At 47.9% G+C, this 12,817-nt stretch overlaps 1 long non-coding RNA gene across 1 annotated transcript; it reads right to left on the bottom strand.

The window, feature by feature from the left end:
- Positions 1 to 8,346: 8,346 nt before the first annotated feature.
- LOC142491993 (uncharacterized) lies at positions 8,347 to 10,714 on the bottom strand. Its single transcript, XR_012800642.1, has 4 exons — positions 10,667 to 10,714; positions 10,381 to 10,490; positions 9,887 to 10,002; positions 8,347 to 9,035 (listed from the first exon to the last, which is right to left on the bottom strand). It is a non-coding gene; the product is annotated as an uncharacterized LOC142491993 (long non-coding RNA).
- Positions 10,715 to 12,817: the final 2,103 nt, after the last annotated feature.

Here is a 12,817-nt window from a genome sequence, read left to right as displayed (position 1 = left end):
ATACTACATACAGTTCCAGATCCCAGAGTGGATAAAAGGCTTGAATTGCAAGAAGCGCTGTGAGTGCATATCTTACCAATTAAGGGGTTAATTTCCAGGACATACTACACTATGCTTGTTTTCTTTCTTGTCTCCCTTTGCGCCTAGGTCATTCACTTGGTATCTACTTCTTTACAGCTATTGTGGAGCTGTAGACCTAAACGGCAGCAGGCTGAGATAGGGATAGTTAGATTGTAAGGGTTAATACCCTCCGATCTATATGTGGCAATACTAGTTTATTAGATTGATATTGTTGTGGGATTGCGCTGTGTGTTTCTTTTATTTTTTCATATATATATATATATATATATATATATATATATATATATGCATATATATATATATATATATATATAGGCAATACGATACTACTGTATATGATGACGAATATCAGAGGCAGCACTCCAAATGGTTGTCAAAAGAATATATTGTATTAACAAGACATCATTCCAACGTTTCAGTCCGTGTGCGGGACCTTTATCAAGGTGATGTGATTACAGAGTGAATATGGATACATATAAATACCCTCAAAAACCATGACACGCAGGTGCAGCACATAATAATGATAAGACAATACATAGCATACATAATGTTAGACTCTCCCATACCTGTGATCCACCCAGCTTTGTCTGAAACGCTAGGATCCGCCCGTGTGGTGAAACACATTCACTGCGCATCAAGGGTGAAAGGCAGGGACATGCGGCACGTGTGGTAAGTCCTGAGAGGGCGTCTGCAGGCAATAGAAACATAGCTGGACAGCAGGGAGCGAACTGCGCATGCGCGAACCACTGCTTGGAAAAAATAAATAAATAATGCGTGTGCCTGCTGTAGAGCCGATCCCTCGCGGCAAGAGTACATCTGTGCATGCGTGACACTGCTGGTTTTACGATATGAGGCAAGGCAGCAGAAAACGGTCAGGCTAAGCAGGAAAATGGGCTATATTAGAATATAAGCCTCTGACAAGCTCAGTGACGAGCTGTGCATGTGCCTGCTACTACCTAAATATTGGAAAAAGGTGTATATGTGAAACACCAGTTCCTGGCCATCATACCAACAGTGCAAGCCAGATAGGAGTCATAAAGAACATATGTATGAATAAAATGTGGCACTTAATAAAACACCGACACAAGTAGTGTAAGACAGTGAAAAACATACTAATAAAATGTGAACATAAATGAAGACATGATCTGGCAAAAGGATTATTGTAATAAATCCACAATTGAACTGGAAAACTAGCTGGTACCAATGTGTTAGGGCTAAAGCCTTCCGTGGTGATAAATAACATCACGATGTGACTGTTAGGTGTGTAAACATGATAAATTACTGTGAAAGCCTAGTCCTCAAAATTTGATTGACACAAGTCTTGTAATTATGCACATAAAGCGCATAAAAAATGGTATAGCAGTCACACCGCAACTGCAGCAAACAGAGATGCCTAATGAGAAAACAAAGCGCACATCATAGGTCCATATGGAGAAAGCGTATCATGATTACAAGGAATAAATAGTCAGATTATAGTTGTCCAATGATGGACCCAGAATCCGGAATCAACGTATTAACCCTTGCAGGTGGAAAAACCTATAATGCAGTGGGAACAACAAGCATATTAGAAGGCAAAACAGATATACAAAAGCCATCAGTGAATGCAGATTGATAAACCGGAATGTCCAGCCTGTGCTGGAGACCAAAAAGAATCATATTGTGAACAGGAAAACGGTTAATATGCACATAAGCATCCGGTATAATGGATTCAATAATGTCCAGTAGACTCTAATCCTGGGGACGAAAAGTCACCTAATGTAGATGAGTCCTGTGCTGGAGACGTTAATTATCCTATTATGGACAAGAAAGCGGTTAATGTGCACATAAGAAACCGGTATAGCAGATCCAATAATGTCCAGTAGACTCCAATCCTGGGGACGAAAAGTCACCTAGTGTAGATGAGTCACTATCTGGTCAAGCTGGTTAAAGGAAACAGCCCAGTGTTAATTCCTCATTTAACCCACGAGGAGTTAATTTGTCTAAATTGTAAATGGTTCTTGCTTCCAGTTGGAGTAAAGCTCTATTGCGGTCTCCTCCTCTGGGGAATGCCATGACCTGTGCAATTGGCATGCACCGAAGGGTTGCAAGGCTATGCTTCTTCTCCTTGAAGTGACGTGCCACCGGTTGTTGGGTTAAATCTTCCTTTTTGTCTGTATCCGCTAAAGCCTTTCTGATGGCGGATCGGTGAAGACTCAGCCGTTCTTTGAGCATATGTATTGTTTTGCCTATGTAATAAAGCCCGCATGGGCACCTGATGAAGTATATCATGAATTTTAAGTCACAGTTCAAAAATTCTTTGATTTTGATACGATGTCCCTGATGAGGGTGTGGGTAGGTTTTGCCAAGCACCATGTATTGGCAGTTCACACATCCCTGACATTTGTACACCCCCACTGGTCTTTTAAGCAAGGACTGTTTCTTGACATATTTGGAACTTGGATCCGCCTGTGTAAGGAAGTCACCCAAATTGCGACCTCTGCGATAACAATTTGAAGTAATTTTTATGTAGGATCACGTCCATTAATAACAGCAAAATATCTGGGGGAGGGCCAGTAAATGTATTACACTCCAAAAGATGTTCTCTGCTTGCTTTGATACCTTCAGAATGATTGATATTAGAATACAAACTTGCAACATCCATGGTTGCCAAAATGAACTCGTCTGGAATATCGGTGAGAGTACTTAATTGATTAATAAAATCGGTGGTCTCTAGCAACAGGACGAAACGCGTAGGGTGTAGGCTTTTGATAATTTCTATAGCATCCCCTATCCCAAATTCAAATATTTAGCATATTTCCCCCCTGAATATATTCATACTCCATGGATATTACCCCCGGTGCTTCGGTTGTAATCTCGGCTGAGTGACGTCATCGCTGCAGTCTCGCGGTACCAGAGGAGGAACCAGGGAGCTCAGGAGGGTAGCTGCAGACGGAGGAAGCTTGCCACGAAGGATCTCGGCGTTCCACGTGGAGAGGAAGCAGACTACAACTCCAGGCAGCAGGACGGGAGGATTTTATATCCTATATGCTTAAAACTTCTGCTACTTTGTAAGTAGCGATCTACTTTTGCGCAGTAACAAATACAAAAACGTACTTCACCATATTTTGTCTCTTTTCCACTCTTTATTTTAGAGAACTCAATCAAGGATTTTAAGACTATCCCCAGTCTATCAATGCTCATATTTTAATTGTTTAGTTAACAATTTGTGGCTGTGTTTTCCCCTTTCCCCTTATATATATATATATATATATATATATATATATATATATATATATAGAATCCAATGCACAGCCGGCACACCATATGCAAGTAAATAAATTTTGGTGCTTATCCCATAAAGCAATAACAGACCATACGATACCGGTTGCAACACGACATCAAGGGACAGCACGCAGGTAAGTAAATCAAAAATGTTCTATATTTGATAGAAGACACAAAAACCGACGTTTCGGTCCCCCAGTGGGACCTTTCTCAAGGTGGTGCAATTGAATGCAGTGCACAATACATATATATACCCCAAACCCCAGTGCAATTCAACAAAACCAATCACAGTTAATTAGCCTCACCTGCCTATGTGACATGCATCCACAGTATCAGCAGGTAAAGAGCATCCATTTTGAATATATTAACTCTATATTTGTTTACCTGATATGTGTTTAGGCATGCGCAAAAAGGCTCAGGAATTGCATAATGTTACTGCTGAGAGACTACATAAGTCTGCCAGACCCAGCGATATCTTGGATAACCGGAGAGAGTGCGCATGGGCTAAACTGATCTGGAGCTGATACCTGGATAGATTAACTATTTCAGGGATGTGCAAAATACACATTGTAACTGCAAGTTAAGCGAAACATGTGAAACACCTGATGTGCTCACCATAAATGTGCAAAAAAATGTGAGGGATTAAAACATATATACACACGTGTGGATGACGTGGCTGACTGGAATCTAGGACAATATATAAATGCTGAAAGCACTCAGCCATATAACGCCTAATGCATAGTGTAAGAAATGATAATGCAATAATGACTCTATGCATCATGTCAGGAAGCGACACCTTAAAAAACCAACAAAAATACATAATGCAGACAATGTCAAATAGAGAAACTGGTAATAAATTAGAATACATGCTGTGTCACACTCTCAGCAAACATTGCTACAGGTGGCTCTTGACTAAAAGGGACCTGAGGTATCTGACACACTGTAATGCACCAGCATACATAAAAAGTGAAATCGTGCATCAAAGCATAATAATTTGCACAAACAAAAAAGACAGTATATAAATGCTGAAAGCACTCAGCCATAGAACGCATAATGCGTATTGTAAGAAATGATAATGCATTGATGACTATTTATCTTTTCAGGGAGCGACACCTTAAATACCAACATAAACACATAATGCAGACACTGTCACATGGAGAAACTAGTGATAAATGCTGTGTGACTCGCTCTCAGCAAACATTGCCACATGTGGATCTTGACTGCAAGGGACCTAAGGTGCCAGACATGATGGAGGAAATGTGGCTAACTGGCTGACACCCCAAGGCAGTATGCGCTGGTTTTGCTGTTAAAGATGAATCCTAGTATCAGCAGGCAGCTCAATGGGCCAGGTGCGGAGATTACAGGAAACAGCTTTATCTGAAGTCCTCATTTAGACCCCGTGGGCTCAATGTGCCCAAACTGTAGATGAGTCTGGCTTCAAGCTGTAGTAGTGTCCTGTTGCGATTCCCTCCTCTCCCCGAAGTCCGTGCCTGGGCAATTGGCATACAATGCAAGGTGGCAAGCCCATGCCTCTTCTCTTTGTAATGTCTTGCTACTGGTTGATGTGACAAATCCTCCTTGTTTTCAGTATCAGCCAGTGCCTTCCGTATGGCAGAACGATGTAGGGCTAATCTCTCTTTAAGCATCCTCATTGTCTTTCCCACGTAATAAAGGCCACATGGGCATTGTATAAAATATACAACGTATTTGGATTCACAATTCATTGTATCCTTGATCTTCTGGCGGATGCCAGTGTGAGGGTGTGGATAGGAATTCCCCAATATCAAGTACTGGCAGTTGATGCAACCGTGACATTTATACACGCCTGCTGGTCTGGATAGCCACATTGGTTTTGCAGCATACTTGGCGGTAGGATCTGCTTTTGTAAGGTAGTCGCCCAGGTTTCGGCCCCTTTGATAGCAGAATCTGGGTGGTTTGATAAAGTTGTTGCCAATCACTTTGTCATTGGTCAAGATGTGGCTATGCTTACGTATATATAGTTAAGTTATGGTGAGTAAAAAAAGTGACAAAAACCCTCCACAGGAAAGCAAATATGCAAATATAGCTGTATGCTCATCTGCATGTCTTAGGCAGGTCTGCAACCCCGCCTTTCCCCATTATCACCCAGCATACAGCACTTCCACTGCAGCAAGGGATTTTGAGAATCCCAGTGTCATTTTTCCTGTGGAGGGTTTTTGTCACTTTTTTTACTCACCATAACGTAACTCAGTATTATGGTTTAGCCTATCCCATAGCCTCTCTTGCATTCCCAGTAAAATCAACACCACACTGATGAGACCCATCAAGGTCGAAACAGCTGTCTGTGGGTGGTTTTCTGGGTATGCACCTTAACCCTGGCTGTGCTCAAAGCTGTGACCATGCAGCAAGCTTAAGCCTATAGGGAACCATGTTAAAAATGGTTATTGAGGCAAAAAGTGACACTGTGTGCTCATTTGCATGTCATTTCCCAGAATCCCTTGCTGCAGTGGAAGTGCTGTATGCTGGGTGATAATGGGGAAAGGCGGGGTTGCAGACCTGCCTAAGACATGCAGATGAGCATACAGTTATATTTGCATATATATATACACACACACTAGTTTTTCTGCCCATGGAATGTAATATTGAATACATGTCCCAGCCCCCACCCACTGCCGGCACATCTCCCCGGCCGATCCTCCCCCCCTTCCCCGCTGCTGGATGTAGTGCGAGGTGAGATTTGTCTCTGTGTGTGAGCATGTATATGTGTGTGTGTGTCTGTGTGTGTGTCTCCCCCTGCTGCCGGAACATGCCCCCCCTCCCTCCGCTGGCGGCACATATCCCCGCACTGCTGTGGCATGTCTCCCCTGAAAAAGTAAAAGGAAAAAAAACTTATCTGATCAGTCGTGGTGCTCACAGTGCGGCCAGGATCACTATCCAGCAACAAAAAATAGATAAATACCCTATATCAAATAATCTGGAGCACTCACAAATTCAAAAAATACAATTTAATGAAGTAACACAGGCATCAGGGGGTAATCACAGAAAAAAGAAGCAACGTTTCGGACCTTACGGTCCTTTCTCAAGCTCCCCCACATAATCTGACATACAATGTGAACATTTATAGGGCTGTCAATCAGCATTTTGTAGCCAAACGTTCCCCACCCAGGTTCCTACGGTGGCTCATATTGGACAAAAAAAAAACCTTGCATGCAAACCCAAAACCACACTTGTAACTTATCATTCTAAAATAGAGGAGGAACACACAATGCTCAGCCCTAGGTGCAATAAATGTGTGTGAGGGGCAAACAGGACATCTAAACTGTGTGATATGAGTTAGATAGCTAAACGAACAACAGGGCTGTATCATAGGGCTGGATCAAAACAAGTGCTGGCTGGACGCGGCTCAGGACGAGGACGTGGAACCAAGCAGCAGTCGAGCAACAAGATTGTAACGAGGTCCTATCATTAGTGGTGAATATATCTGGATACACTTTGACGGACATGGAGGATAAGATCTTACAACGGGGTGGTCATTTGCCCCATGTAATAGACTTGATAGTTTTGAATTAGATCTGGACATTGCGCGTTTTTTTCACAATCTAAGATGGAAGGCTTTTTTTGCCCATTCATGTAGAGCAGGATGGGTTGGTCACTCAGGCAGGGACCATTAGTGTTACTGCGGCAGAAGTTGCAGGGACAGATACTTCCCTTATAGAATTAGCAACTGGCCTTAAACGTAAAAGTACACGCAGCCCACCATTTACCAATCACCAGGTTGAGGCCTATATTCAGTCCACTACATGTAAACTTGATAAGCTACGGGCTAAGGGCTAAGGGCCAAGTGAGCAATATGAATCCCGCTTCTACCAACTTCTCTAAACAGGAGCGTCTGGCAGTCAATGGTCTTAAAAACAACAAGGCCATCATTATAAAAACTGCAGACAGGGGGGCGTGTCTATGACGTCAACCAGGACAGTCGGGTAAAGGGAGAGCTCTGGAGACCCCTCTGTATAATCGTTGAATTTATACCTTTCCACCCGGCCAAAAACACCTTAAATTGCATACAATCCCTCCCTGAATCTGCAGGGATGGCGAACAGGGGAAAAAATCAGCAGCCCCAGGGGGTTGGAAGGTTCTTTACCCCTGCTAAACAAACTGCTGAAGTGGGAAGCAGGAGGCAAGATGGCCCCCAGACATCAGGTGCACGAGGCACACAAGGCCTCACTAGCCCGGTGAGCCCCGCTGAGACTCCCCCCTCGCCAGATGGCAGAATCACAAAGGAGTTTTTAGAAGAGCTCCATGCTAAACTCCAAAAATCACTGGAGACAAACATCAAAGAGGCAGTGGCTGAGATAAAGCATGATATTCAGGGCCTGCAGGAGAGAACCTCAACCCTGGAAGCCAGGCTGGATGAAGCCCTTCACCATCAATCGGAAGCGGACGAGGAGATAATCCGCTTGGGCCAGGAGATCCACTCCCTCCGGGATGGTCTGGAGGACCAGGAGAACCGGGACCGCAGGCAAAACCTGCGGATCCGCGGTATCCCTGAGGCGATAATACCCTCCCAGCTCAGGGCATATCTGACGGATTTTTTCCTTGCAATCTCACCTGATCTTGACCCAAGGGACCTCGAAATAGACAGGGCTCACAGGGCACTGGGCCCACGTTCAGAAGACCCAAACCGTAAGCGGGACGTGATCGTGCGCCTCCACAGTTTTTCAACCAAAGATAAGCTGATTGGAGCCTGCAGGGACAAGGACACGATCATGTTCCAGAATGAGCCTCTGCAGGTATATAATGACCTTTCTAAACTGACCGTAGACAGACGGAAAGCGATGCGTCCCCTGACACTCCTCCTACGAGAAAACAGAATAAAGTACAAATGGGGCTTCCCCTTCAAGCTGGTTATCCCCCATAAAGGAAAGTTCCTGACCATCCGCCAGCCTGAAGATATGGAATCCCTGGCCAGAACCCTGGGCCTCCCTGTGGCACCCTTCCAACATGATTACCAGCCCGACAACAGACCCAGGGAACGTGAGGACCACCCGGTTAGAGCTTCCGAGCGCATTGCAGAACAGCGACAGTCCAGAGAGAGATGACCCAGCACCCAGAGAGACCCTCCCGGGAGATCACCGCTCTTCCCCCTAACACCACCTAAAATGGCGTCGGGAGGATCCCCACTGCGGGCCCCTGTCAAACGAAGCTACACCACTAACCTCTCACCAGAGACTCCTACCAGCATCCAGAGAGACGACCGACTTCATTCCCGACGACACCCTGAAGGAGCCATCCACCAAACCGCAGGAGAACGAGGAGATGAATCAACCCTGCGCGCAACGGATTCCCCAAAGATGGCGTCTGTCACATCTCCATTCCGCTGCGGAACACCACGAGGCTCCCTGGACGAGGTCGAGACGAAGCAGACGTCACCACCGCGCGCGACATCCAGACTCTACTCTCCGCATCACGGGGCCCCCGATCCGTCGATCCAGACCAGAGTCATCGAGTGCCGAGCGCCAGAGGAGTCGATGCTGCAGCCCGGCTTCCGGATAGCGCACAGGTTCCCCCCCCTCGGCCGAGGGGGGGTCAAGAGGCTTTGCGGACACCCCAGCCCCCGACGGCCCTAAGGGATCTTGACTCCCCTCCCCTCCGCGGAGGGTCAGACGCTCCAGGACTCCCCGATCGCTCTGGGCTGCGAGGCGCTCAAGGAGGGTCTGTAACACAGTTCCCCCTATGTTATCCCTGGTTTTCCCCGTTAACAGCAGTGTCCAAAATCCCAAGTTTGGCGGCTGGCCTTAATTGGCTCAGCGGTCGCGCCCTCAAAGTTAGAAGGACCCACACTGCACTTAAAAGGCATTCCCTCACCCCTCCCTCCTCTCACCACTCACCCCCCTCCTCCCCCCCTCCTACCCGCCCCCCTTCTCACCCGCCCCCCTTCTCACCCCCCCTCTCACCCTCCCTCTCACCCCCCCTCCCTTAACACCAACCCCCCCTAACCCTTCCCCCCTACCTAATACTGACTTCACCTCCCCCCTCTTACCCCCCCGCCCCCCCCTCTTCCTTGCTAACCCCCCCCACCCCATCTCCCCTCCCTCCCCTACCCCACTATTCCCCGTCTTGCCCCCCCCCACCCCCCTAGCCCCCCAGGAGAGAATGAGGCAGCCCAGCCACAACCTGGTGACACTCACCAGCTCTCAAGGACATGACACTAACTCTCACCTGATCCGACAGAAAAGGGTCCACTAACCCTGTAGTTCTGTCACTGCCAGGTGCCTATAGCAACGAAGGTTCCCCCCTTATAAAATGCTTCAGGCGCAGCGATTGAAGTGACCCTTCCCCCCCCCCACTCCCTCCCCCTCACCCTCCCCTTCCCCACCCCTTCCCTCCCCACCCCCCACCCGATCCCCCCCCCACCCTACCCCCCCCCACCTCATTCCCACACCCCCACTGCCTGGCCCCCCCCCACACGGGAGCTGTTCCCCTCACACCCCTGCCCTCCTTACCCCCTCCCCACCCTTGCCCCCACCCACGCCCCCCCTAGCCCCCTCAGGGCAGATCTACTCACCGGCGTTCCAGGTTGCACGAGTACGGTCACGAAGATGGTCCCGCACCGCGTCGCTCACAGGATCATCGCATGGGGCTGTATACCACTTGGGCCACAGCGAAGGTCTGGAATTAACACTGCAAAATGAAAATTGTGTATATTGCCTAAGGCGGAATGTATAAACTTGTACCCCCCCACTATCCTCCCCCCCCTACCCCATATCCCTCCCCCAGCTACCTCTCCTTCCCCTTATCCCCTGCCTTCCTCCCCTACACCCCCCCTCCCATTGCCCCACCAAAGAGGCCCCACCCCCCTCCCCTCTCCCCCTTATCGCCCCGTCCCCTCCCCTACTCCCCACCCTATCCCCCCCCACCCTACCCCCACACTATCACTGCCTTGCCCCCCCCCCCAACACATGAGGTTACCCCACACACCCCCGCCCTCCCTACCCCCTCCCCACCCTTGCCCGCACCCACCCCCCCCTCCCCTAGCCCCCTCAGGGGAGTACCACTCACCTACGTCCCAAGCTGCCCGATTACGTTCACAAAGTTGGACCTGATCCGTGCTGCTCACAGGCTCATCACATGAGGTCGCATAACACTTGGGCCACAGCGCAGGCCTGGTACTAACATTGCAAAATGTAATTTGTGCATAAGGCCTAAGGTGGAATGTATGAACTTGTACCCCAACCCCCTCCCCTTCCCTTCCCTGTGTCCCCACCCTCCTCTGCTCCCCATGTACCCCTCCCCTTCCTCTCCCTGTCCCCTTCCAAACCCCGTCCCCCTGAGATACCCCACTCACCCTTGCACCTGCCTGATCATGCACGGGCATGACTATGGCCATGACAGGCGCAGTACTTAGGACTACCACACGAGGCCGCTCACCACCTACACAAAGTTAAATGCATAATGTGCAAATTGTGAATTGTGATCCCAGCACAACGCTGAAGGTTCACGGCTTCATCCTGTACCCCCCCCCCTCCCCATCCCCTATTCCTCTCGCCCCCAGGGACCCCCCCCCACCCTCACCCCCTCCCAGGTCCCCCTCAAAAGGGAAGATGTCCCGATATCGCACCAGTCCCTCTACTCCCCCCCCCCCTCCCCCTTTTTATTTATTTTTTTTGCTTCACTCCCCCCTACCCTTATTTTTTTTTTTTTTCCCCCCCGGACCCACTCCCCCCCCTTTACATCCACCCCCAAACCCTCCCCCCCTCACACCAACGGAACAGGGACCCCTCTCATACACCCTCTCTTCCCTCCATCAGACGCTAAGCACCTCAGGTATAGAACATCATTTTCGAGTAGGCCCCACTGACAGAGGGCTCAAACTGAGGCCTCAACCCCCCCTCCCTTAAAAAAAAAACAAAAAACAAAAAAAAAAACAAAGACGACCCGGACGACGAGGAAGCCGGTGGAAGTGGAAGTCGCAGAACTTTCTGGGTCTCCACACGGCCCGTCTTCACTGGTGTACGTTCTACGACCCGCCCCCAAGGGTCTTACACCCACTAACCGGTTCTTCACCTAAGACCGGTCAAATACTTTCAGACCCCATTAGGGTCATTTTTCCTCCCTTTTTCAGCCGCTGTTACTGTCCCAGCGGCCCCCTTCCCGACCCACCTCCCCCAAGCCCATTCTGACTGTACTCCCCAATACCCCACCAGCGACAACACACGCAAACTTAGCTGAGCGATTACTATGTCCCATCAAAAAACACTAAAAATTGTTTCCCTCAACGTAAAGGGTCTCCACAATAATCGAAAACGCCGCCTGGCCCTCCAAGAGATAAAGAAAACAGGAGGGGACGTTGTTTTCCTCCAGGAGACGCATTTTACGTCACAAGAGCCGCCTAAAATATTTCAGCATGCATATCCAATGAGTTATTTCTCATCCTTCAGCAGCAAGCGGAGAGGGGTTGCCATTCTGTTTTCCGACAGGGCACCCCATTTAATCTAACCAAAACCCAGGCAGACCCAGAGGGGAGATTCATTGTAGTCTATGGCTCACTATCCGGCACGTCAATCGCCCTTATTAACCTATACGCCCCCAACGAAAACCAGACAGAATTTCTTAAAAAGGTTCTGGAAGAAATTGACCCACAATATCTATCCTCAATACTCATTGCAGGGGATTTAAACATGGCTCTCAACCCTAAGGAAGACAAATCGAGCCACCCAGGTCGACAACACTCTACTCAGTCACAAAGACTGGGGAAAAAATTCAAGGACATCATCGGGGACTTTTCTCTGGTAGACATTTGGCGAACACAGCATCAGGGACAAAGAGATTATACTTTTTACTCTGCGCCTCACCAGTCTTACTCCCGTATTGACTACTTTCTTGCTTCCAAGAACGTCCTAGAGGCCACCACTGACACAGATATCGGCCCAATTACATGGTCGGATCATGCTCCCATCACCATGACCCTGTCCATCCCCTTTGGGAAAACTATCTCATACTGCTGGAAACTCAATGATTCCTTACTGAACCACTCCGGGACAGTGATGGAACTCAAAAAATCCCTTAAGGAATACTTCAGAATAAACAAAGGCTCAGTAACCTCTCCAGCAAGCCTGTGGGAAGCCCATAAGGCGACAATTCGAGGAAATCTTATCTCGATTGCCTCCCACCGGAAGAAATCTAAACTCAAATTAACTAAAGAGCTCACAACCAAAATAATCGACTTAGAGCAACAGCATAAAAATAACCCCTCCCGGAGAATTTATAAACAGTTGACAATTGCTCGAAACGATTTAAGGACCATCCAATTAGAAAGTGTAGAAAAAGCTCTTAGATGGACGGGTCAGCGGTATTATGATAAAGGGAACAAGGCCGATAGACTTCTTGCCAGCAAATTAAGAGGAATACAGAAAAGATCGCAAATCACGGCAATCAGGAATAATTCTGGTGAACTCCAATACAATGAAAAAAAGATAGCAGAGGAATTTACCAAATT

This window comes from Ascaphus truei, chromosome 4, assembly GCF_040206685.1.
Source record: "Ascaphus truei isolate aAscTru1 chromosome 4, aAscTru1.hap1, whole genome shotgun sequence".
NCBI lineage: Eukaryota > Metazoa > Chordata > Amphibia > Anura > Ascaphidae > Ascaphus > Ascaphus truei.
The sequence above is the reverse complement of the archived record's forward strand: the minus strand, read 5'-3'. Positions and strand labels throughout refer to the sequence as shown.